At 38.2% G+C, this 27,552-nt stretch overlaps 1 protein-coding gene across 2 annotated transcripts in view; it reads left to right on the top strand.

Moving 5' to 3' along the window:
- The first annotated feature begins 7,099 nt into the window (after positions 1 to 7,099).
- JAKMIP1 (janus kinase and microtubule interacting protein 1) overlaps positions 7,100 to 27,552 on the top strand; it is a 163,814-nt gene continuing 143,361 nt past the window's right edge. The window contains exon 1 of one of the 2 annotated variants that reach the window (XM_032984547.2): positions 7,100 to 7,273. The gene's annotated coding sequence lies outside the window, so the exon portion shown is untranslated. The remainder of the gene's footprint in view (positions 7,274 to 27,552) is intronic. The other variant, XM_042807583.1, reaches the window with a different exon arrangement.

The raw sequence follows: 27,552 nt of genomic DNA, 5'->3' as shown, positions 1-27,552 counted from the left end.
CTAGAGCCAGCCCTTGGGTGCCTGGGTGGAAACTAAGCAAGCTGCCTTCAGTGGCAGCAGAGCCATTAGCCCACCAGGCTGTCAACTACCCAGGTCATAAACCATGCTAGCTTAGGGATCTCAGCAGTTTGTTCACCTCTATCGCTGACTACCCTTTCCTCAAATATATATTCTTTGTATCTTTTCATAGTCTAATGTACATATACCTTCTACTATCATGTTCCTGCTTTATCTGTTTGACCCCACTACTACATTACCATGGCTGGACAACAGCTGGCTGAACCTTTTTCAAGCTGTTATATGGATAATATAATCTTACAGGAGTCCTCACCACAACGTTTTAATCCCATTGTTCTTTAGCTGGCCCTGTAATTACATGGCTTAATTAAATTTTGACATGCCCCCACGTTGTTTCTTATTCTTTGTCTGCAATGTGATTCCCCTTTCCACTATAAAAATGATAGTGGCAATCTCCACCAACATGTACTGCAGTTGGACTAGATGATTGTTGTAGGTCCCTTCCAACTGAATAAAATTTCTATTCTATATTATTCAGTTACATACACTACATCCATTCTTCTTTTCTCATATCAAATACGGACCTTTTGATCAGTCCTATTTTTCTCAATTTCAGCTTTGCTACTAATACAATATGCTGAAGTGCTCAGGACAGCGAATTACTTTGATAGCTGTCAAATATCTGAGTTCTGGAAGGCATTTTTCTGAAGCCATCTAAAGAAAAGAGAGGGGGAAAAAAAGTCTTACAGATAAAGCTCACTAAAACTTGTCTGAGGCCATAAGAAAATATAAAAGCACCCCATGTTATTTAAATAGAAGTCTGTGTTTATACAGCCTTAATTACTCAAGTTGTTACTGAACTCTGGGAAGTGTGCTTTAAGACACTAGTTGATTTTGTACCTTTTCCTAAGGATAAACATTGTAAAGATATGCTAATGTCATTAACCTTGTTTAAACTTATTGTAGCTTATTTCTGCTTACTGTAGCTTGTTTCATTGATGTAGGTGAAATTGCCTTTATTGAAACTTTCTGCTTATTGTAGCCTGCTTTATTGAATATAGGTGAGAGTGGCATAAGGAGAGCAGAACTATATAGACAATTAATAAAAAATTTTTGTTCTTACCATAATATTAATTATATCTGATAAAATTAATTTTTAAACTCGAGAAATAATTTTATTTTCCTCCTTTGCACGTTAACTTGTCACTTAACAGAGATTAAATACACTTTTATTAAGTACAAAAGCATCCAAATCCTGTACCACCAGAAATCTACAGACAACTACAAAAAACTTCAGTTACATTGCCTTTGAGCACTTAAAAGGGTATGATAATACAAGAGTGATTTCAGTATCTTCACTGACAAATATCATGCTGGTGCATTACCGGGATGAGTAATGAAGTGCCTATTTCATCTTCCACAGGGTATAACTTACTGATTCCAGTATCTTCTCCTTTAGTGGGCAGCTGTTCCTAACCAATTTCTATGTCTAAACAAAAGATCACATTCAAAATTCAGAGTTCTACTCTGCCTTTAAAGAGAGCTGCTTTATAGTAAGAAACAGCAGACCTTGCAGATCTCCTATGCTCAATTACACTCTAGTTTCCAAAGATATACAAATACTTGCATCCTACTCTCTTTTAACAGGGAAAAGGGAAGGAATTATCAGACTATCTGTTCATTTCCATATCACCCTTTCTTTCTTCACAAAGATGAACTTTATGACAGCAACATTTTTCATTCTATAAGAAAGATATGTTGAGGGGAATCCCTCAATATTCCCCCAAACAGATGTGCAACAGCAGTAAAATATTTCTCGATTTTGTATACCGATTGAAGATTAACATCAGTGTGCATAACAGAAGCTGTGGTATTTCTTAATGAGCAACTCCAACTAGCTGCTATCATTTGAAATGATGCCTAACCTTGTATTATGTCCTGAGCCTGCAGTTTTGAATACATACATACAAGAAAAGTACATCTACTTTCTAAAAATATAAACTGCTGTAGAGGTACTAAAATCTTCAATATGATTAAATTCTGATATAAATTATATTGTTAATAAAGAATATTGTCTTTTCTTTTTTCCTTTGCACTTGAAGTTTCTATTACAGCAATGCTACAAATCAGAGTTGCCAAGCATATATAGTATTATCAGTATATACTGTATACAATAAGATCTTGTCTTTAGAAAGTTGAGGTGGCCATTAAACAAAATGTCATGTTTTTAACAGCCATGTTTAGTTGCCTTTTTCTAACAAAGCTCTGAATAGCTCAGTGCATTATGTACTAAAGCAAGTGAGTGAACCACAGGCATGCATCCTCAGAGAATTCCTTCTAAGAAGTATAATGGCTGTTATTTTTACCCTTTTAATCCCTAGCCTCTCCTTATTACAGCTAATCATCTCAACATATGCATTAAAGAGAGCATTGCAGGTAGCACTAGAAGTCAATTGCCATCCAAAGCTCTAGTGCTTACTTCTATAGCAGCATCTTTGACCAAACATGGGTTAATACGTTGTAAATCTTCAGTTTTCCCCTTTGTTTTAACATGAGTCAAATGCTTTATTCCCATATTCCACAGCATAGTCATTAACTTCATCTATTTATATTGTAATTTTTAATTTGATATGTGACTGCACAGCAAGGCAGCTTTTAACCAAGTCAGCTGTACACAAAGCCTATAATAAATCCTAATTTCAGGGTATATATTCCCAGAAGACTCTTCCTCCTCTGTAAAGGAAAAAGTGACTTCTCAAAAACAGGTGCAAGAAAATATTAAAAGTGCATACATATCTGCTCAGACACATACTCACATAAATACTGTACAATCTACTCAGTGCAATACAGAAATGTAATTTATGATTTTTAAAACTGCATATTTCAACTCTTAATTGCAGTTTGATTCCTTCGGCTGCTATTGATATTTGTGCATGGTAGGTATTCCCTATTAGAAGCACATCTTTGTAACACATGCTATTTGTGGGTATTCTACCAACACCCACCTCTGGCATAACCCATCAATAGGATGAGAGAGGGAAGAACATCGCCAAGAAGATACACTGGAACTTGTCATGTCAGTGTTTTTATAATTTGTAAAAAAAAGATTTGATTCTGACAAAATACGTGCTATAGAAAGGATGGGTTGGGTGCACACACAGCTGTAGCAGTCTTCGCTCCCGGCCAAACCGACCACTGTCCCCCACCAGTCACAGTAACGCCTTACAAGCTGCAGACACCCACATCAGTTTCCCTTTTGGTTCAGCAGATACAAATACTGTGCTTTGAAATTCAACAGCATGGTAGGCGATTTTTTTGTTCACGCTAACGCCGCTATCAATTTTATACAGGACTGCATAGCAAGGCAGGTTCTGTAGGGGTATGTAAGTAGCACCTCTGCTCTGGGGCCCAGGAAGTCTTGACAGGGATTCATTCACCCAGAATGTGAAGGGGGGGCCCAGGCATCCATATGCAGACACTTGACCAGCCAGCTCTCCGAGCAGAACATGTCTCAGCTACTACAGAAAATCAGATCAGCTCTTTCCAGCAATTTTGAATTTGAATAAATAGTATTTTTAAAAAATTTTAAATGAATATGAAAACATTACTGTTTTAAATGAAAATCCACTGCAAGTTTAACAATGCTGCAATAACTTAGAAGAATAAACCTCATTCCATTTCAATGACTCTGAATCTCCCAGGCTTTCTGAAATGGATGTCTTGAATCCAACTTTTCTAGAAAAATCATTCCCATGAATGATCACACCCAAATCCTTTAAATTAGCTAATGAGTCAGTCTACTTAAAGTTCCCCCTAAGAGTAGTTCATTTTTCCTCTCCTGTCCTGAGCAGTATTAACATTAGTAATAATCAATGCTGAGCAGTGAAAAGTTTTAAGTATAGCCATATATTATACATAATTGTTATAGTCTTGCTATGCACTATTATATAGTTGCCTCCAGATGGCTGCATTTCAATGGGAAAAAAAAAACATACTGTGAGAAAAAAAAAATCTGTCCTTAGATGTGTACTTCTGATTTCTAAATAATAATAATATTAACAACAATAACAAAAAATACACAGTGCAATCCTTTTGCATTTACAGCAGCAGATAATCAGTTTCAAAATTGCTCTAGGATTTTTTTAATAAAACAGTGTAGGACCTTAAAGTATTACAGTTATTCAGAGCTGGAGTTTTAAAAACTTCTCACACTTTGAGCTTTAACTGAGCAGGAGGACCACCACTGTTTACAAGGAATTTTTATTATGAATAAAAAGTTAGGGCAAATTTAGAGAAAGGATCCTAATATCCTTCTGCTAGTCTGCAGGCTTAAAGCTCTTTACAACGAGTATATCAATATTAAAAATGGATTAACTTTTCAATTATGGCCTGCCCTTGAAATTTTGTTTCGCTTTCTACTTAATATAGTTACTTCAGCATGAGTACAATAAAGTCAAAGTGGCTCTAAAGCTGTAAAGTTACCAAAAGGTTTTTAATGCATTTTTCAAGTATTACTTCTAAGTCTCAGTTCTATTCCTCCTGAACTAAATGAAGAATTTACATTGATTTTGAGGGATTCAGAACAGAGCCAAGTATTTTCTTGTTGATGTCTCACATAGCACTTTTTAGATTCAATATTTCAGTCTGCTTTACTAATCACTAAAAGCAGAGTTAGAAAGCTGGTAATGCAATAGTCAAACCCCCAGTAATACTCTATCACCCACTAATGGGGCAAAATGTTTATTTTCCTTTGCAGACATCTTCTGTATTTCACAACTACACACTCTGGTTTTCAGAAGCTTCCCACATTATCAGGGACACCACAGTTACCAGAGTATATGGGGATTAATTTCTGGCTGACCCACAGAATTCCTGTGTGAACTTGGGCAAGTCTTGCAGGACACAGTTGTTTTCTTCCAGTAAGATACAGCACTGATGTAAACAAACAAACAGGTCATATTTTAAATCTTTATTTTCATTCAGTGTGTCTTGGATATTCCATGTCCATGAACAGCATTAGTTCTCTGGAGACGGGAACATGTTTACAGTACGTCTGTGCAGTGCAGACAGCACAAGGGGTTCTTCGGCTTCTAGATGTTAGTGGATATCAAACCACACGCTCTCAAAAGGGTTCATGAAGTAATGGTTGCTCTCCATCTGAAGGGAAAAGCAGGTTATAGAGCCATGTCTTACAGGAAGCTAATCTTTTTGACTTTGTGTAGACAAGATCATCACCTAACCTTACTTTTAAATTAATCCCAATTTATGTAAATTTTTAAAAGCTCAAACACCTTTATTAATGAAAAATACTGAGAAACAAAGTGCAAGCTAAGTTATAAATTTCACCTTCTTATTTATTTAAAGTACTTTCAAGGAAAAATTATTTAATAAGGTAAGAAAATAATTTGCATGTAGCAACCCTATGCACCAGCCCATTATAAGCATATCCTATATATAACATCCTACCTTTCTTCAGAACACCGCACTGCATCCTTGCAGAAGACACCACACTAATATAAGGCCATGCACATATTATTTAAGAGCTCGAAACTTCTCGCTCCCTTATCAGGGCCAGAATGAAGGCCCAAAATTCCTATTCCTATAAAGAACAGTTAGATATCAGCTAAAGCATAGCAAGAAGCTTATTATAGTTTCATTAATCCAGACTTGGAACATAGCCACTAATAAATGTGCTGACATTATTTAAGACCATATATATCAAACATTTATACCTGAAATTGTCTTGGAAAATGAAACAAATAAACTATATACAGTAATTAACATCAGCGGGAACATTCAGTTCTTATAGATTTTAAAATCAAAAGCATCTTTTTCTCTATAGAGGTGAATTTTTCAGGATTATCCTGGCTACAAGAATTCCTTTAGCTCCTGTTCGAAATGCCTCCCTTTGGAAAGAGATTTGTTTAAATGTTGCTTCACAGTGCCCAACAATGCATGTTCCCTTTTGGTCTCAAAAGGAGGTTCTGCCTGTTTAATTGCCGTTACTGTTCTGTGTTCCACTTCAAATTTGGATTTGAAGCATTCAGTTTGGCCATCAGTAGTGTTTTGGTTTTATCCACTAGACCGAAGTGTCTCCTTATCAAATTTCTGTCACTGTGTTGCAGCCCAGATCTGTCTTTTTGATGAACCCCCTCAACCTACTTCTCTGAGCATGTTTCATGACTAACGCGTTTCTTGTATTTGCAGTTCTTTCAAATCTATCTAGCTATCTTCCCATATCCATCTTGTCTTACTAAACTAAGTACAGACCTAGCACCTCAGCAGCAACAACACAAATACCAAAACAGAATGGTAAAACTGCTTATTTTCTCCTTGGTACTTGGCCTATTTATCCAAATACTGCATTAGCCATCACTGTAACATTGAGCTAATTATTGTGACTATTCCCATTCCCTGAAGTCTTCGTATTTAGCTAACAGACATACATTTCTGCTGCATTCACTGGGTCAGTTGCTGAATCTGCATCAACAGACATACACGCTTGCAAACTGCATTTTAGTAAAGGCGCATTCAGAGCCAACGTCCGTCAGTGCAGAAGCAGCAGTCTGGTTTGCAACCCGCAAACAGCGCCTGGGCCTGGGAGCCTCAAGCAGCTATTCTGTTCCAGTCTAACAAAATAACGAGGTTTTAAATGGTATTAGGGTTTACAGCTGTCTGGCGTGGATCGCGAGAGCTAGCAGTTGAGTTAACCCGACAACTCCGTGTCTAATTCCTGTGTGCAACGGTAGGGTGTAACATGAAAAGATAAATCGAGAAATCCTTGTCGGCACTCCGTTCTTGGTGCGCAGGGGTCGGCACGTACCGAGGCGGCCGGCCCGCTAAGGGCGATACCAGCCGCATCCCACTGGCGCGGCGGTGATTTCCGCGCACGCCGCCGGACTCGCCGCGGGTGGGAAGTTCCCCGGAGCGGCAGCGAGGCCCCAGGGAACCCGCGGAGGCTGAGAGCGCGACCCACGGCGGGCCGCCACCCGCGGCAGCCCCGCTGCCCTCGCCCACTCGAGCGCCCGCCACCCCCCGCCGCGCGGGGCGGGGCTGCGTGGGGCGGCCCGCGGCCGCCGCCTCCCGAGGGCGGGCCGCCGGTGACAGCCGGGGCGGGAGCCCGGCGCCGGCAGCGAGGTGCGGCTGTCGGGCGGTGCGTCGCCGCTCCGTTCGCATCGCGGCAGCGGGTCCCTGCGGGGAAGAAGCGGGGCGAGAGCTTGGCAGGGCCCTGCCGCCGTTGCCGGCCGCGGCGTGGGTGAGTAGCGGCGGCGGGGAGGCACGAGTGGGTGATGCGGAGGACGGGGTGGGGGAGGAAGGGAGGATGGATGGAGGATGCTGCCGCGCTCGGAGACTCTGATCGCGCGAGGTGCCCGAAGGGAGAAAGTGCAGCCCGGGGTGGGGCGAGGCGAGGCCGTGCCCGTCCCCGCTCGCCCCTGCGTGCCCGCGACCCGACGGGCGAGGAAGCCCCGCGAAGGGCGGCCGGTCCTTGGCGGGGCTGAGCGCTGCCTGTCCCCGGGCGGGGAGAGGCGGCTCCTACCCGCCGAGGGGGCCCAGCTCGGCCGGGCTCCCCGCCCGCCCCGGCCCTCCCGCGACTCCCCCGCAGCCATCAGCGAGCCGGGGCGCGGCCGCGCTGGGGGTGGCAGAGCCTCGGACCCCGCGACGGCGCGGGGGTGCGAGCTCGCCGACCCCCGCCCCTGCCCTCCCAGCCCCGCCGGCCTCTCCCCCCCCCCCCCCCCCCCCCGCGGCCGCTCCCGCAGCCGCCGGTACCTGCGGGCGGGCGGGATAACGGCGCGGCGCATCCCGGCCCCTCCCGGGCGGCCCTGGGCGGCGGCGGGGCAGGCTGCGGGGGGGGGGGGGGGACTCCGACCTGCTCCTGCAATCCCCGCACTGCTGGCGCGGGTTTTCTGCGAGCAAATCTGAGGCCTGCCCTCGGAGGGCTTGCAGGGTGAGGCTAGCTATTTATTTATTTCTTTATTTATTTAGCTGGCTGATATTTATGTAATATCTCTGCTTAAGAGTGACCTCTTCCCTAATCGGAGGCTTCCTTTTCATTTTCTATGGCAACACTACAGAACAGATCACTCCGGGGGGTCGGATGAGAGGAGTTTAATTGCACACTGTGTCATTTTTGTTCATTGGTTGCCCATTAAGTCTGGTTTGTTCTAGTGAACGGGTGAGATTTTGAGAAAAGTTCTTTACCTCAGCCCTTAAAGCAGCTGTTAGGCCTGTGGGTCACTGCAGACTTGCAGGATCTCTAGTTAGAGAGAGGATGGAGTTGATGCAGGTTTAGCAAACAAGCAGGAATTATTTTTGTTAGGTATTTACTGATTATCAGCCGTATATTACTAGCTTGACTGATGACTTCCATGTACCACTGTCTAATCAAACAACTCTAAGAAATTAGGTTAATTTAAAGAGATGGTATCTATTTTGATTATTTATTTATTTGTTTATTTTAAATCATAGGATTATTAGAAGGAAATCCAAACAAATTTTGTAGGGGGGAAGAAAATGAGTCCAATTTCATTTCAAGATTCCTTTTGCTCCTTGAGATCCCTGCCCTATGATTAGGACCCATCATGTATACACAGTAATGTCTTTTCTTACATGATGGGGCTCACTGACAGTAGAGCATGATGTGCCTATGTATTTATGCAGGAATGGGATTCAGTAATGCTTATTAGGGTCTACTGTGTTTCATCTCCATGAGATGCCGGTTTCTGTTTCAGGTTTTATATGACTAGGGATGAATGTGCTTTGTGTTTTTTTTTTCAAAGCTTGCCAGAAATAAATGTTTTCTGATTGTAAGACACATTAATTCCTGGTGCATTTAGGCAGGAAGGTTTTATGAAGACTTTTAAATTGTGCTTAATTATCTTTTGAGATGGTGCTTTTGTTCTGCATTGAAAATATGCATGTGCTACTATTAATAACACTAAAATTAGTTATTGTAATAGAGGAGCTGTGATACTTAGTAGGGCTTAGAACGTTTGTTTTCAATCTCTGCTCTGTTTATATCTCTCAGTCCATTAGGATGACTTTGTTTCTTGCACCTGAGATGGTCTGGGGTATTTTTGGTTTTGGGGTTTTTGATTTTGTATGGGTGCAGGTATTGAGGATGTTAATACGAAGTGAATAGATGTTGGAGTTTTAAGGGCTAAGAATCTTGGATCTTCTAGAAGAGGTGATTCTCTATGGGAGGGGTGGTCTACAAGTTTAAGGAGGTCACCCCTAAGACTCCTTCACTGAGGCACTGGGATTTAGGTCTGCTATGGGCTGAGATAGTAATGCTGTAAGAGGCCATTGGGATAGAGATTTGCCCAACATGTTTAGGTTCTGTATGCAGATAAAGGCTTTTTTTTTTTTTTTTTTCTTTTCTTTTTCTTTTTGGAAATGGTCTGAGCAATGCTCACTCTCCACTTATGTATGTGTTCCTTTAGTGTTTTAGATTGTTGTTATGGGAACGCAAGAGTTGGAAATATCGTCAAAAGAGGCCATGGGTTGAATCTGAGGTAAAAATGAGGATTGAACTGGAAGAGATGTGCTCTGTTAAAATGTTAATCTCAGTACCCTGTGATAGAAGTTCCTTGGTGTGATTTTTCTCTATAGGTCCATCTCGTTCAAGCTCACTTCTTGTTTCCCATAGTATATTTGTGTCCCTAGCACCATCTTTCTTACAGTTTATCCCAGCTCTGATGTCACTTTGTCCTTTTAAATATTGTCAGCATTTAAATGTTTATAGTTATTTTCAGGTACAGATTTTTTTAAAAATATATTATGATAGAAAATAGGAGATGTAGGAATAGGAGGTGAGGAAGTTTGCTGAGGAAATAATTGGGCCTGGGCCACATTTCTGAACAGCATAAAACCAGCTGGAGCTGGTGTAAATACATGTCAGGGAACAGAAAATAATAAAGAATGGATTGCCTTGGAAGCAAGGTTGGTTTCATGTTGACTGTCTCTAAGAGGATATATGGACAGGTACCACTGATTACTGCATCTCAATTTATCTATTCATTTATTAATTTTGAAGTAAGGTTGCTCTTCCATCAAGGAAATAAACCATTAAATCCCTCCTCATGTTCTCGTCTGTAATCTTCTTTTTCTCTCAAGTTTCATTAACTCTATTCTGCTTCATTTTGAAGGAACAATATGCAGACTTAATTGCAGCTTTGTGTACTGATATGCACAAACACAATCCATCTCTTTTGTTTTTCATTAAAAAAAAAGTTCCATATTTAGAACAGTTGCTGACTTATGGTACTTATTCCAATGTTACTCTACATTATTCAGGAAAATCTGTTTCATAGTCATTGTTTCACTGTTTATTCACATGTTACAATAAAACATCATGAGTTCATGATCTAAAAAAGTGCTTTTTTCCATTTTGGGAAGGGTTCCCCCTACATGCAAATTTTATAACTTACTTCTGTTTAACTTCTGCTAAGATTTTTTAAAATATAAAACTATCATCCCTAAGTTTGGTAATCGGGAAAATATCTATGATAGTTAAATAAAAATGGTATAGATTCACTCTCAGTGGAGTGAAATGGAACCGTATTAGTAGCTTAATTTTTAACTTATTCTTTTTCAGCGATACTTCTATGCTTTGCACATTATTATAAATCATAGAACTTTTTTTTTATCATATGGAATGCTTTTGTAGGCCTTCATATGAGATCACTAAAACTTTAAGTTCGGTACCTCCTTACTTGCAATATTCCATCTCTTCATTCGTCTAATAAGAATGGCAGCTTAAGAGAAACTTCTGCTATGTGCTGTGATAGGTGAGGTCTTCCCCTTTTCCTCTCAACAGGCATATAGTTTTGGCATTTCATTCCACAGCTACCTTTGAATTTGACACATTCTCTCTTTACCATATAGGCTCTCAAACACATGCATAAATGCAAATGAAGAGCCAAACGTATTTGGGAAGCTCCCTCCTGCAGTAGTTAAAGTTAGACAGGAGTGGATAAAGTGCTTGATGTAATTGTTTTTCCTGTTATTTTATTTTTGGGGTTTTTTAGGCACAAAAACTTGTAGTCATTATGTGTGTTGTTAACAGTTCATAATGGGAAATTATATGTCAAAAAAGAGAGAGATACAGAATGGCAATTTCTAATTTATCTTTTTATCCTCTGGTTTTAAGAGAGGTGTGCCTAATACATGTTATATCAGAAAATATAAGCATACACACTTATGTAGTTGTTTTAGTGCTGTCCTAGTGAATAACCTGATTAACTGAAACCAGTTTCTGGAGGTGAAAGTCTGAAAGTTAAGTGAAAATCACTTAAACGGTGAGATGTTTAGAAATAGCAAATAGACTTTTTTATATTGGTTATGTCCTCCTCAAAGAGCACAGTCCATATTGGTTTGTTTGGTTTTGTTTTGCTTTGGTTTTAGTGGAAGATAGTTGAAGAGCATCTTTGTTTTGTTTTGATAATGACAAGAGAACTCTGATGTAAATATTACTTGGTTTGTTTCTTGAAGATGTTTTTTCAAAAACTGTATATTTAGTCTGTGAGCTGACATTCTCTAATCAGTGCAAAATTAAGAGAAGAGCTATTTATATTATCAGCTCCATGTGTATTTGTTCATGTGTTGTTTACTTGTTCCCTACTAAATGCTGGACGTAGCCACAACCGTGGGAGGATCAAGATGTCTCTCATAACAACTTGAGGTTTTCTGCTGTTTTCTTCTTATTTTCAGTCCACCTTAAAAGTATTATACCAGTTCTCTAGCACCCCACCTTGAATGTAGGGAAAATGGGAGCTGTTTCAGAAAGTGTATTTTTCATATTTCTCAGTGCCGTTTTGACTTTCATCCTCTTAGATAACTGACAGTTGTCCTCCACTTCAGTTGTCTTTGACAAGACAGTATTAAACATTTTTAGTTGCTCTTATGATATCTGTTACCTTTCCATCCGGTACAGAAGTGTCATTAGTGTCACCCGGCTGTATTTTGCAGTTTCACTTTTGATTTAGCACTGATGTTAAGCATGTGCTGTGCTTCCTGGGTGTAACCTCAATAAAGGGTGTCCCCTTAGCTAAGCTAAACATGGTTGTCAGCCTTAATTACAGGCACTGGCTGCATATCTGGTTGCTTTGACTTCGCTATGCAGGTGAGGAGGTGATTTTCCCTGCTTCTCCCCTCCTTCCCCCTGCGACATTAAACTCAAGTTTAATGCTATCATTATCTATTTATTTTAAGATGAAGTGAGCCAAGTGACATGTTGGTGTAATTGAAACTTAAGTTTTATTCTTGTTAGTATTATTATATTTATGTGGTGAGAGTAAGAGTGAGCTATTTCAGAGCAATCTTCCTTGGATTCTTCCAAAATGACCTTATTTTTGTTCTTTAATGATCAGAACAAGGAATGTCTTATCTATCTACAATAGACCTATGTTAATAAGACTTCCCAAAATGTCAGTGATCATGAGGCTGAGATTTCATCTTCTTTTTCTGTTTTCTGTCTAGGGCAGTATCCAGCATCAGTTAACTGTTTATTTACTGCACCATAGTGCTTCTATTTGTGCTAAGAAAGTGTCAAATATTTTGCATTTCTTCTCACAAGCTTGCATTAGAACTGCCATCCAAAGGTACAAATCTTGTCTTCTTGTGAATTACTAATTCTCTGAACAAGCTTGTTCTCCACAATTATAAATACTTTTGGCAGTGTGATGCACTTGTACCATGAATCTAATCAGGACACGTTTCTGGGGTGGAGGTTTTACTTTGTGAGACAGCGATTCCTGTGCTGTTTAAGTCTCTAAGCTGCAAGTACTTCTGTGATTTTGGAGTGACTCTTTCATGTAGCTCTTCCTGCACTATCTGGATGTAAACACACTGTGGTCCCTAACAGGGTGGAGAGAGTGTGTTGCGATGTATTACTTCTCTAAATTGCTTAGAAATGAGAGATGTGCTCCCAAGAGCATAGCTTTTTCCCTAACAAGGTGTAAGGCACCACTTTCACAATCTTTTTACTTTATGTTTTTCTACTTTGAGTCACATCTTAGCATTTCCTGTAGAACTGATCGTGTCTTATTCATTCCTAAACTTGTTAGGTATAGAATATATTATAATTACACTCTTGCTTTATTTCTTAAAGAAGAATTCAGTAATTTTTCCTCTCATATCCATTCCTGGACTCCCTATTTCTTAAACCAAAAAGAATGATCTACTAGTGCATTTTGTCCCAGCTTCTTACATTGTTGTTCTTTGAGATTTACTCATTTTAAGAAAGATCAGAGTGAAAACCTATCTGGACTACAGCACAAGAAAATAGTTCAGCTGACCAATAAGGATGATGGACATAATTCCCACAAAGGCAGACTTCAGCTTCTCTGTGCAGCATAATCCTTCTAGAAGATAATCATCCTATTAGCTTTTGCATGAGGCTTTGGCTACTACCATGTGGGATGAGGAGGGAGGATGGGATGCTGTGCCCCAACACTTAGTGTCTGTTCTAGTAATTCCGAGTCTTTTAGTAAAATGGCAAACTCCTAAAAACTTTAATTACATTTTCTGTAGCCTGGCTTCCTACGGAAATGAGACTGAAATGGTTCTGCTGTCTCTTAGTCCCCTATGACTAATTTTTCCATTTGTCGGCCAGTTTCAAACTACATTTGTAAGAAGTATTGAAGTCTCAAAGATAATGCTCCTGCTCCAAAATCAAGATGTATATACTTGACTGGGAAGGTTAGATGAGCCTTTTCTTTATTTTTAAACCAGTTTCACTGTTGAATGGCATTAAATTGTATTCTCTGCAATGTTACCTTGAAAAGTGAAGATTTTTTGGCTATTTCTTTTTTCTTGACATCTCATTATATCCTATCATCAATGTTTTATGAGGATTTTTGTTTTGATTTGTTTGTTTGTTTTTAATGGATTGTCATCATATGTTACGATTTCTCAGGATTTTTTAGATTCTGCATGCTACCAGCTAGGAAGTCAGGGCTATTACTACCTCTTGCAGTAAACCCAAATCTTGCCTACAATCAGCTATATGTTAATTTTAGCAAACTTGCCTTTATGTTAATAACAAGTATGATGTGCATATATTGTTTTTTACAGATTTTTTATTTCGCTATTGTCCACTGTGTAAGAAAGCCTGAATATTTTTTTTCCCATCTACTTCTTCTTTTTCCCATCCTTTCATCTTAGCCTTTTCTAGATAGCTTCTAGGATAGAAGATATATGGCTATGTCTGCACCACAGTAGGGAACCATGACCACAGCCATGGTTAGATAAATCTGAGCTAGATTTAATCTATCTAGCTAGCTATTAGGAATCCAGCTTTTGGGTAACGAAACAGTGGTTTCTAACAGTAAAAACAGTAAATGCAGAGAATTTTTGTGTGCATTCACAGATGTGCACTCGAAAAATATTTCAAGGATTAACATACAGATAAATAAGTATGTTTGTGGAGACAGTATATCTGATGAACTGGATGAAACGGGATTCCTGCATACTACCACTATAAAATAATTTTATAATAATGCCAGATTATGCTTTAAGAGCTGATTTATTGGATATGTGTCTGATTTAAATAGTGTTTAAGCTCCAAGCAGAGTATTTAGTGTACTTAATGTATATATTGTCCAGGAATTGAGAGAGGCTAATCTTTCAAAGAGCACAAAACCACCATAGGATTCTAATTATTTGCCATTTCCTCACACAAAGCAGAGGAATATCTAAAAAATTTAGAGGGAGTTTTCCCCATATCACTGTAGGTAATGAATACTGTGCATTTCTTACAGATTTAGATCTGTAAATCTAAAATCCTGTCAGATGTTGGTAAAGCAGAGCCTAAATATCATGATTGTCAAGAACAATAATTCTAATCTGCAGAAAAAAGTAAAATATACAGCAGGTTTGCTCATTCATATCTAGTATATCTAGCTCATGTGCCTCTGATGCAAAAATGTATTAGTGGTTCAGCTGCCACAGTCAGCTATAACTGGCTTGTGGAGTAAGGGTGCTGTAAAAAATCCATGGTCCTGCACTGGAATGCAGTAATTGCCAGCTCTTTACTGGGAGGTGGGACCAATGAGTGAATCTATCGCAGTGTGAAGCTTAGATCTGTGGAATAACTATCCTGATCTAGCTATTTCAGATACCCTGCAATAACCTCTCTGTTTCTCACGGACATTATTTTTATTGATATGTAAATATACTGGGAGAGGGAAAAATGAAAGTGGATGATGTATTCTTAACAGACTGTAAGAGAATAACTGTTTCCATGGTCAGTTTTCTTGTGAAAACAAGTCTGAAGAAGCTGTATGGAAAGTAGGTAAGTTAGCAATTGTGGGAAAGATGCAGAAGGAGATGAGTGAGTTAAAAGAATATGCCACAGAGAAAATAAGAAAGAGTGGGTGTCTATGTAGGCAGCTTTGTTGATGGCAAAATGCTACATGTTCTTATTTTGCTGTGTGTTTTTTCGTGACAGAGGAATGGATGTTCTGCACAGTTTAAGCTATGTCATTCTGTTCCCTGCTATAACTTTTTTCTTCATATGTGGAAGGAATCATTAAGGCTTATATATATTCTTAAGTAATGAAACTGTACAATGGGAAACTCCTATTTTCGTAAGTTCTTTAATTACACAAACTGTTTTCTCTTTTTTTCCTGTTTCATACTGAGAAACACTCTACCCCACATATGATACAAATGCTGTCATGGGTTCTGTCTTGCAAGAGTTGTAGTTTTTTCCAGCTTTTATCATGGCCCATGCCACAAGTATTTCTGACTGATGAAACCTGCCCTGAAAAGTGGGTGCTTGTATGTTTTTAAGATTTTAGTAGACAAATCTGACTTCGGGGCCACAGTCCAAAACTTTAGTGATTGAAGAGATGCACAGATCTTCCTCTTGGTATAACACTAACCCAGTAGATTTGTGAATTAGAACATTAATACATTCTGGCAAGTTGTATTGTAGTTCTGAGATTCATTAAACCTGCCTGTGAACATCCATGTCACAAAGCTTCCTATGATCCATGCCTACATTACTAGGACTTTGTTGGTTGTGCTTAGTTTTGTTGTCCATTCAAGGTGAGTTCAAGAGCTGAGACTTCATTTGAACTGCTGTAGAACTTATTTTTTAGCATTTTGTCAGTGTTTCCGGGGAACAGTATTCTTAATCCACCAATGTTTGACTTCGAACTACATATGCTATCTGAGTCTTTTCTATTTAGTGGCAGATCTTGGGCCTGGATGAAGTTTGCCAGAAGGGGAATTGTAGGTGTAGAAGGCACCAGAGATGCACAAGAACTTCTGTGTGTGTTTCCAAACCTCAGAGGTGTTGACAGGTCAGAAGGGGAACTTCTGTGTGCTAACCTGTCAGAACACAGTTACTGGCTATGTGATTTTGTCAGTATTGGTAATTGCTGTAGATTCTTGATAGACTGAGACTTCGGGTGCAGGACAGGCAGTATATACTCACTGCATCACACTACCTAGTAGATTTTGGATGACAAGAAATGTCTCTGCATTTGAAGCAGGGGAATTCTTACAGTGTATACACGCAATGTTTTCCTTATTCTTGCCAGTGGGATGGCTAAGTCAAAGAAGACCGTTACTATTGCCCTGTGAGTGCTGGTTTATCAGTTCACTGCAGGTCAGTGGCCTTCCAGTTTATTATTGGAAAGCCAGTGTTTGGTGCAAGGCTGCTGTACCAATGAATAAAGTAGGTTTTGAAACTGGTCTTTCCGAATGACTCTGTTTGTAACGTGCATGCCTACAGCTTTCATGTTGCATGGAGCACAAAGCAGGAAAGAATAATGCTGATATTTTTATAGGTCTCAGATGACGCCAGAGTCTTCTTCGAGTATCAGTGTGAAAATCCTCAGATGTGTGCTGGGTGCCGAGGTCTTTGTTAACTGTTTTTGGCAAATAGGATTTAACTTTCTCCAGATAACATATCAGATTGTTTTTCTTCGTGTTTTGAGAACTTTCTTGTTCATTTTTGCTGTGGCTTGTGAAACTGTGCTTGGCTCCAAGGTGTTTGGTGGGAATGCTGCAGGCCATGTATGTTTAGCAGGCTGAAGGTGCTGCATACAAACACCACTGGTATCTGATCGTGACCATTGCTGTCCTCATTGTAACTTGCTACACAAATAGCACATATACCACTCCAGGGGAACAAAAAATCTCACTTTTTTTTCTGTGTACAAGCCACTGTTGTGAAGATGATAAAAATTTAATCCTAAAATAAATTTTGGGGAGGTGGGAGTCTACCTGACTGTGTTTTGAATCTGTTGAAGGCCTGCAGGCCTTTTCTCCATACGAGTTTTAACCTGGTATCAACTTAGAGACCTGTATACTGGAGTTTGCTGTCTTGTGACTTTTCTGGGGATAGCACATAAAATTGTATTACAGGCTGGTTAAACGAAATGTTGAGAGCAGAGAGGTAGCTTGTAACACATGTTGAAATTTCTGGACAAGCCTTCAGTGACTATTAATAATTTCCCCTCTGTTGAAAAATGTCAAGTAGTTCCTGATTTTTTTCCCCTCTCTTTTTTCAGGTAAATATTTTCAGTATGCTCAGCTGAGATGTTATAGCTCATTGACAGCAAACCTGGTTCCCTTTGGAGTATGGTCCTGCACACCCATTCATACTTCTCTGACTGCAGATCCCCTGATTCATTCCTATTCTTCTTCTCTCCTTGTCAGCAAGGTCTCTTCTAATGCCACTTCTGTCCCCTTTGAATTTAAGCCATTTGTACAAAACCAAATGCTCTCTAGCTTGACACCGCTTCACAGAGACTTCATCCCATCCATTGTTTTTATCTCTTCAGAGATTCTTAAAGCATATCCCAGCATCATCTGTGCTGTATCAAAGCTTACAGAACCCATTGGAGCAATATATACTGTGATTCTCTGGTCAGCTAATATCATTCAGCTTTGCAGTATCGAGGGTTGTTTGCCTTCAGTGAACAGGTTGTTGGAGAAATGGTGTAAACCATGTGGCTGAAGACGTATATGCTGTTTAAATCCACATAAACTAATAAATAGTTGAGCCCGAGAGGAACATGGGAAATAAGTTATAGGAAATACTGGCTTATAGAGCTGTAGAATGGCACTGGAGCCTGTCAGCTCTTAGTTCGGTCATCTGGGCTTCAAATTGGTTTGGGTAGTATCTATGCAGATGTGAAAATGAAGGTGTAACCTATAATCACGTGTCGCTGAGGTTCAAAGCTAGCTCTAGGTCTGAGATTTCTTGTCTGAATGCTGTTAGTAGTATTGGTGCTAATAAGCAGCTGAGAATAAGCTTGCAGTGTAGTGAGAAATAATGGTCTCAATGGGAATGTCAGGTTAAAAGAATGTTTTGTTTTTAGCAATTTACAGTTTGAAGCAAAACAATTATCAAAGTCTCATTACTTAAGCAGTTCAATTCAATTTTGCACATCTTTCTCTGGTTTATGTTGGAGCAAATGGGCAAATGCTGTGGCATTTGTGTTCAAAAACATGCAAACATTTTTTATTATCGCAAGGGAAAAAAGATAGAATTTCTAATAACATTGGGTTGCATGGGGGCCTTAACCTGCAAGATGTGGCCAGACTTGTATACTTGTCTGGTTTTGCCTTGGGTATGCCTGCAGTGAAGCTGTGCAATACAGTTCGGAATTGATGCCTACATCACTGCAACTAACAAAGAGACAATCTGCAAGCTGGACCAGAATTTGACTCTGCTTCCATTCCTGAATATATGTGTGGGCAATAATAGTCTCTGTACGGAGATTTATTTCATCTTTTAATGTCAGGGGAATTTGATCTGCTGCTTCTGTGTTCGGTACACTTGCTGTGGAAGTATGTCAAGGAGACAAAACTATCATCCTGTTCCTGATAATGCAGAAAGCAGAGTTTTCAGAACTGGTAGTTGTTTAGTTATCCTTCTGCCTATCCACATAGCAGGATAGGAATAAGTTCTTTGTCATCCTTCTACATGAGATACTGAGCCAGCAGGAAAATGCCATGTCCATAATGTTACTCTGTATGTGAGTTGGAGCTCAGCTTTGCATTTTCTAACACGGCTAAAAGTCATTCTGTTTTTGATAAGTAGAATTTATATTCAGATGTTTCATGTCTCTCTACAGTAATCTGTATATTATTTTATATATAGCTGATACTCCTCCTCTTCTTCCTTCATAGCACGATTTCTCATTTATTGAAGTTTTCTTCCTTTTTTATTCATGAAGCACCTAACTGTGTGTAACTTGAATTTCAGCTTTTTCTGGTATCTGTTTCATTCTACATTTCCTTTTTTCCATAATTGCTTCTTTTCTTCCACTGAGATTATCTGTCTCTGTAGGATGGTATATACATTTCAGTCTACACAAATCGTCACTTTTATTTATACTCATATTATGTCTTCATATTATGCAATTTTAATCATAAGTGTCAATATTGGATTCAAATCTACCCATATAATGCCAAAGAAACACATTTTCTAATAAATTTTACTACTGCTAAGCATGAGATTTATCTTTCTGAATTCAACATCAGCTTTCTACTTGAAGATCATGTCTTGTTGGATGACTTCAAATTCATAGAGAATTTAGTGGTTTTGTTTAATGAAATTTTTCTGAATTGCCCTTACAGTAATAAAAGTGACCATTTTTTCTTTCTTGTTAATGGTAAGGTACTTATTTTCTAATTTCCAATTTTGCTTTTAGTTAGCTTGCTACTAATCTATTACTTTTTTTGCTTTTTCTTTTTGAGTGAGTGTGACCACCCTTCTAACTTTTAAATACATTATAATTTTTTTATTCAGAGTTGGAGGCTCAGTCCAGGTGCTCAGTCACTGTTTAATGCCAGGTTTTCCACTGATTGTATTGTTTGCTTCTTGGACATACAGGTTAGCTTTCTTGAGCTTGGGAAGAATATTAAAAATAAGTCTTTGAGTTTATCACAGCAACGTTTATTTTATTTTAGAGTTTCCTGTCTTTCACTTTATTGTGTGATATATGATATACACAAAGCCCTAGGTGAATGGTGCTTGTGAGATGGTTCATTGTCTGGCCCCTACTGTGCAATTCATCCCAGTGATCAGGTATGGAACAGGATTCCTGTTTCCCTCTCTCCCAGACTGAGCTGCATTAAAATTAATGTGTTTCATGTGAATAACCAAGCCAATACTGAAACTACTGATAGATTGGAGACAATGTACAATATTGCAACTTTTGAGATACGTTCAGACTCTGTTATATTTAACTGCTATTTTTCCATTTTAAATTTGAAGAATTGAATTGCTGAATATGGAGGGAGACAGAAGAGAATTATCTTCTGCTTCATTTTCATGTTGCTTTTTCACTTTCACAAAGGGCAGCTTTCCATGTTTCAGATGATAGCTTAAGGCAAGAAAATCTTGGCAACAAAAGTATTCACAGAAAGCCTGGATACCAGACAGGTTGCTTTACATGAAGTGTTTACATTGCATTCTCATGGTACAGAAACAGTGCCTTAATTGATAGGTGCAGCACATAGTGGAAGAGATAATGGGATTCACATTCAGTCTCATCACAGAATAAAATCTCTGATCTATTTGTATGTGATAGTTAAACAAGCTAAGGGCTCAAACTGCCAGTCATCAAATCTGCTGTTCTCTTCCCTTCTTCCCATAAACTTTGTATTATTTTCTTCTTTTGCTAAAAAGAAGCCATTATTTGTTTTTTCCTGTCGTGTTTTTTTTTATAAAATACTTAAGTAAAATAGATGTAAACTGTTTTTCTTTGAGGCACCTTGTTTCCTTTGTGAAGAGCTAAATTAGTGGAAGAACTTTCCACTGGACTATAGCCTTAGATTTTCAGGGAAATAATTAGCAGTTGAAGCCACGATACTATGATTATGGCCTACTGGCCTTGTTTGGCTTTGCTAATGCTGTGTCTCCATTCCTGGTATAGTTGCTGCTATCTGAATCTTGAAATCTATGGACCTGATAGATCAACAGAGAAAGGCATCCTGGTGCCCCAGAGAAGATATGATGATCTGAAACTACAGCATCTTGAGCTGCATTTTTAGTGCTTTTCCTGTATATATAGTATCAGTAGACACTGTGTAAAGAAAGCAGCTAGTGACACTGAAATTCAAACTATTTTTATACATATATAATTTTTGCATTATGATCATTTATTGAGATGATCTTCAAGCTAACAACCCTTTAAATATAGCCAAATCTAGAAACAACAGGTACTGAAGTGTGTAATGCAATGACAGATCATAATGATAAATTCTTGTTTCTTTTCTTCTGTTTGTAGTTGGGCCTTTTATTATTCCTATCCTTGTTTCTTACATCACTGTTTTACATTTCATGCTGTGCTTGATTTCAAACAGCACTATGATTGCATTTGGCAAGGTGTTTACAGTAGGTGACTTGGGTCAAAAAGCATGTTCTGAAAAGCTTCTTCCTTTTCCCTGCTCCATTTTACCATCTATAATCCTAATGTGCTGCTTTTTACGTACACCTTTTGTCACCACAGCTGTCTTTCAGCACGAAGGAGCGAACTAAACTCCTTTTAGAATTTCATTAATGCCACTTTTGATCAGTTGGCAGATGTTACTGCGTGACCGAGGCTCACCCTGGCCCCCGCTGATCCCCGAGTGCCATACATGTCCGCAGACAGGCGGCCGAATGCAGCACTCTCAGCTGGGGAAGCCCAACTCTTGGTGGATGCTCTCTAAAAGATGAAGACATTTCAAAGATGGATGAGCATTCCTGTCGGTAGATTCTTAAAGCAAAAAGAGGCCACTGTGATAATAACTCACTTAACATATAATTTGAGACCTAAAGCATCTTTCAGTAACTTTGGCATGTGTTCATTAACTTGTGAATGTAGGCATCTGCTCTCTCTGTGAATGCTCTACTGTCAAAGAATTTATCAATGTCTTTACTTACCCAATTCCGTTGACTATTATTCCCCTGCCTCAGGAATCCCTTCATAGTAACACTGAATATGGCTATATAGCAAATATAATACAAATAAAAATAAAGCTTCTGTGTTATAAATATAAGTTAAATTAGGCAGAAGTTTATTTTTAGGTTACTGATTATATCGATGATCAAAATGTTTAACAAGAGTGTTCTTTGTGCTGTGCAGCAATTTTTACAATGAAATTGTACTCTCATCATTGTGTTGACATGAAAGAGCAGGGGACTTGCTGGCAGGCATATCTGGGTTAGGCTGCAGTAACTCATTAGAAGCTCCTAATGCAGGATTACATAATGGGACCCTATCTTCTCAGGTTAAATATAGTTCTGTAGTTTAATATGTGGCTACCATAAAGTCACCCTATATTGACTGAGAGTAGTAGTGTGATTTGTTCACCTTTTCAGTGATATGCTTAAAACAGTGAAAATATAAATAAATTTCACAGGTGAATCTTTCATGAGAGTCATTGTAAATTTATTGCTGTTATTTACGGCGGGGTGGGGTTTTGTGAATGAAAATATTAATTAACTAGTCAGATTGGAATAAACTTGAAATAGATACAGCATACTTTTCATTAATCTATTTTTTCTTTAATCCAGTTATAAAAAGAATTTCTTACTTTTTCTGGTTTAGGCTATAATCTTGAAGGGTACTTCAGCAAAAGAACAGATACCGTTAGCTATAGCGATCTACAGATTAAAATATCTAATTGTGCAATATAGCACAATTACAAAGAGAGTAAAGGAAATGTATTCAAGATAAAGGAATTAATAGATTAGCTTGGCCTCTTTTTCAAAACAGTTCCTTAGTGAGATGTTGAATATTATTTTATTTTGTATTACTACTCTATAAATACTTACCTACTTGTATCATTACTTACAAGCACTGTTTTCTAGGAACATTATTCATCAGCGTTAGGTTTCCATTCAACAGGTTGAAAAAAAGCACAAACAAAAGAAAACCCACAAATGCCCTTTTCCCAGTATGAGAGTTCAGGTAAGTTTTAAATAGCTTTATTTATCAGTTTCTCTGTAGGGCCTCACCTTGACCTACAGTCAAAATTGACATACTTCTTCATATAGTTGGCAGGATGTATAATTATGTGTGTTTTTATATGGACCAGTATATATTACTGGTTACACACAGCAGTCAGATAGATTGAAAAGATTCTTGCCAGTGCCTTGGTTTAACTTTCTGGTATTAAAAAGCCTGGTGTTGACACTGTGAGGTTCACTCTGACGGCATAAGTATCAATTAGCTCTTGGGTAAGCAGCACTGCATTTGACAGGACTGAAGTCTTCGACTTCTGTTACACCACGAGTTGCATTTCTTAGTGTAGCTTTGCTTTTTATCTGTGAACATGTGGGGATGCACCAGAGGTAAAGTTATGTTCAGTTCCAAATATGAAGTCAGTGCCACATCTGCTAGAGGTGCATATGCATGTCTAGAAATGTGCACGGTTTAGCATGACTAAAGGCCTTAGTTGAAGAGATGAAGAGCATAATTCATATTCATAATGCCTGCTAAAGTTTTTTTTTTCTCAGATAAGCCTGTACAAGTCTGATAAAGTCATGCCATATCTACCAAGTGCAGTCCAGTTATCAGTTCAGGGTTTTAAGAAAAAGCTGTGGGTAGCTGGGAATCTCAGACCTTCTAGCAATTCACTGGAAGCAGTAAATTCACTGTTTTTTATATATTCTTGCATTATAATCAGACAATTTATATTAGCCAGTTAGTGAGGACATAAAAATAACTAATTTCACACTCTTCACTAATGAAAAGGAAATTATTTATTGACCTTAAGTCTTAATTTTAAAGACTAGGAGCTGTGGAAGTAGTATTTGGTATATGTAGAGCAAACCCAGTTCTGATGGAGTATTTCCATTTGAAATACCTCACTGTTTTTATGAAAGTCCTCTAAAGACAGAAATAAAGTTGTTCTTATGTCATGTATTAGAAATGTAAAAAGCAAGGGTTCAGTTAAGTAACGGGATTAAAAGCTAATAGTGAGACTGCTTCTTGTTAGCTTAAGTTGGTCAGTGTTGCCATTTTTCACTCTCTTCCCCACATCATATTTTTACTAATAAATGTTTTCAGGGTACTTCAGGGTTTTCTTGGTAGAGGGAAGCTGAAGTGTCTTGGATCAATAATAAGAAAATATGCTTTTCTGCTAAGTAACAATGAGAATTTAGTACTTGAGATCAATTGTACCCTGATAGAAGTTGTTTTCAGTAGAATTTTCCTAGAGTATCCAAGATCAGAACTGAAGAAAATGTTTATTTTAAAACTTGTAGGGGACAAATAGACTTGGTTATTGCAACACATTCCGTTTCCACTGACTTTAAACCTCAGCTATAAGTCAAACAAAAGAAACCTGAAAATTTGAAAGGTTTTATTTTGAAATCTTTAATTGCAAACACTTTTTATTTAAAATAGATTTCCTTCATTTTTCTTTTTAAATTGTTTTTCCAGGCACAGAGCAACATTTTGAAAAGGACTTGTGAAAAATCACATGTTCTCCTAGTTAACTAGTAATTAAACAATCTTGGCTTTTTATTTACTTCTCAGAAAACCATCTTCTCAGATCACATCTGAAAATACAGCTAATGCTTCCTCTTGAATTTTAGTTCTTTGGAACAAGGACTACCCTGTACTATTAATTCTAGCTTTGTTGTCAAGGCAATAAATGTGATAATTTATCCAGTATGTTCTAGCATGTGTTAAAAGTATTGTAGACAGGCGACATATGTTTTAACAAGATGTGGCTTTGCTAGTTTGAGTCTGTCTCTCCTTGAGCTTTTTATCTGTACCAGCTTAGGTGATTTTATAGATAATAGGTTTTTCTTCATCTGGACGAGACTCTTACAGTATTCTAACAGCTGTGTTTTTTATCCCTAGATAAAGATAGCATGTTTATGTGATGAGTCCCATTTTCATCTAGATTCTATGAGCATTTCTGGAATTCCAAGTAATAAACTCTGTTAATGCTATTAATAAACTACTTTGTCCAGTTGCTTTTCAACTCATACAGTAACTGATGTTCCCCTTAGTGTGTTTGGGTATATTTTTAGTACTTTGATAGATGCCCTAGAAATAAGTGCTGTAATAAAATTATTTTCACACAAGTTTTTATTTTGGAGTATGTGAATAAACTCAAATTGCCCTCTATAGTCTGTAAGTAATTCAGCATCTCTCTTGTTAACAAGATATTTTGCAGGTGTTACTATATAAAAATAACTTCTATCAGAAGTCACTTTAATTTATGTTTTAAATTATTTACAGTACCAGATTTGCCAGAAATGCAATGCATGGCTTAATAATAGGGATGCAAATTCATGAACAATATTTAAGTTAGAAAATGTGGTGAGGAGTTGTAAGAGTGGTTTGTAAAGTCAGCAGCAACAGGGCAGCTGTATTTCCATCTGGAACTTCCCAGTCAGAAGAATGTGCAAATATACTGCATGGAGTTGCTGTTGCACACCCTAGGTGGTTACTAAATGCATCGGATTTACTGTTCATGGGCAGTAACTTCTATGTTCTTAGAAGTCTTGGCTTGCTCACTATCTATCACATAAGTATACGGATTGAGTCCAGATTTTTTTTTTTATATCTTATTGGCCAGTATACAGATTTTTTTCTAGGCAGGAAAAGTAAAAACGTTCAAGTAAAATCTAGGTCATTGGTGCCTTGCATTGTGTTTTATACCTCTAGTTCTGAATGGTCCTTTCTGTGAAACAGCCAGCCTTTCTCTAATGCTTTTTGCAGACTCTTCCTATGGGTGTCTTGCTTTTGGTGATAATTCCTCTGAATTGGAACACTTTATTAGTGTGAAAAAAAAAATTACTTGTCTATTTAGATATTTACCTCTCTCTCAAGGATATACAGCTGTTTATCTAAGTGTTTTGCAAAGAACGCTACTCAGAAGGTCTCAAGGTGTTGCTCCATTTTATTTTCAGAAGTTGGGTTATGTAATATTTGTAAATATACTGAGTCAGTGGGTTGCATTGTGGCCTGCATATCAATTTGTTTTCCCCTTATCTGAAACCAAGCAGAATAGTCTTTTTGATAAAATTCCCAGATCACAGTGACTTTATCTGGCCAGAGAGGATGAAGAGAACAGCAATGTTATAACATGTGCATAGACCTTTGATTTATCTAAAAGTATGGGTGACAAAAAGAGCAGCAACTGAAATGTGTAATGGGCTTAACATTGTGCATGCTACTTCTGTAGCGTGCTGTCATTGTTCTGTAACTTCCAACACATTTTTGCCGAACTACAGACTAACGGGTTTGCACCAGTGCATTGTGTTTCTCCATCATCATTCTAAATTCATTCTTCCCTCTGCTCCTCTTCCTTTTTTATGATACTTTGAAAAAAATTTTCATCCTTTCTTTTTTGTATTGCTTTTACTTTTTGCATTTCCATATAGGCTCATGAAGTCCTGTGAGCCAGAAGTTAGGAGAAGTGCTATTATATATGCATGTTCTGTTCTCAGCTGTCTCTGAGTTGGCGCCTATGGCCACTGCTAGAGGCAGGACACTGTGCTAGGTTGGGCTGAACCCATCTGAGCTGGTATGGTGATTCTGAGCAGCACATGATTCTTCAGTATTACTGTAGTGCTTAGGAAAGGGCATCTATAAATCTTGTGTATAGTTGCTACCCAAAGTGATAGTTGCTTTTAGTGGAGTCATCTAAATACAAGAATGAATGAGATAAATTAAAATGCAATTATTAGGGGGAAAGTGAGAGAACAGGCTATCCTACAATAATAACAATAAGAATAAACTTTAGGAAAAAAAAATGGGCAAGGGAGGGCACAAAAGTAAGACTGATTTTTATCTTTTTCATAAGGAAGTAGTCATATCCAATGAGATGAAAGAGTTTTCTTTGTAAATACATAAAGATGACAGTGAATTAGATCCACTTTAATGAGCGTGGCAATATAGTCTCTGTGTATGACACAGTCACTTGGCAATACTAATGTGATCTAGGCTGGCCTAAGCAGATGATTACATTTTCGTCAAATTAACCAGAACAGATAGAAATGACAGCATAGTGCTGTAACTTCCAAACAGCTGAACCTGAAGGTTTACACTTTGAGATTTTAAGTAAGGAGTTATAATTTTCACTATTTAATTTTGCCTATTTAATTTTGCCTTCTCCTGACATAGCAGACGTTAATATTTAGAACCCAGGTACTCTTGTATAATTTGATTTTGATTTTTGTTTGCTAAGCTGTCCTTTTTCTGTGAAATACTAGCTTAATTGTGAAGACCGAGGTGCTTTTGTTACCTGATGGAGTTTGCATCTGACATCTAGCTCTGTCAGCTTTCTCAGTGTAAATATTGCTTGCTTAAGAATAAAACTTTGGAAACTGCTTATGGTTGAATAAGTGGAAATGGAGAGATATTGGTAATAGTCCTTTACCTTTGAATGGTTCTATTTTCAGGAGATTAATAAAAAATATTGTATAGATGCCATATTTCTTTGATTGAAAATATAGTAAATTTCCCAGTAAGAATGCCAAGATAAATATTCACATTTTAGGAACAACTGCTGCCTTATTTTTGTAACAACCCTTTGCTTCACAAAGCTTTTCCTGATAGT

This window comes from Tyto alba, unplaced genomic scaffold (assembly GCF_018691265.1).
Source record: "Tyto alba isolate M040663 unplaced genomic scaffold, T.alba_DEE_v4.0 Super-Scaffold_6, whole genome shotgun sequence".
Classification (NCBI taxonomy): Eukaryota; Metazoa; Chordata; class Aves; order Strigiformes; family Tytonidae; genus Tyto; species Tyto alba.
This window is presented reverse-complemented; position numbering and strand designations above follow the sequence as displayed.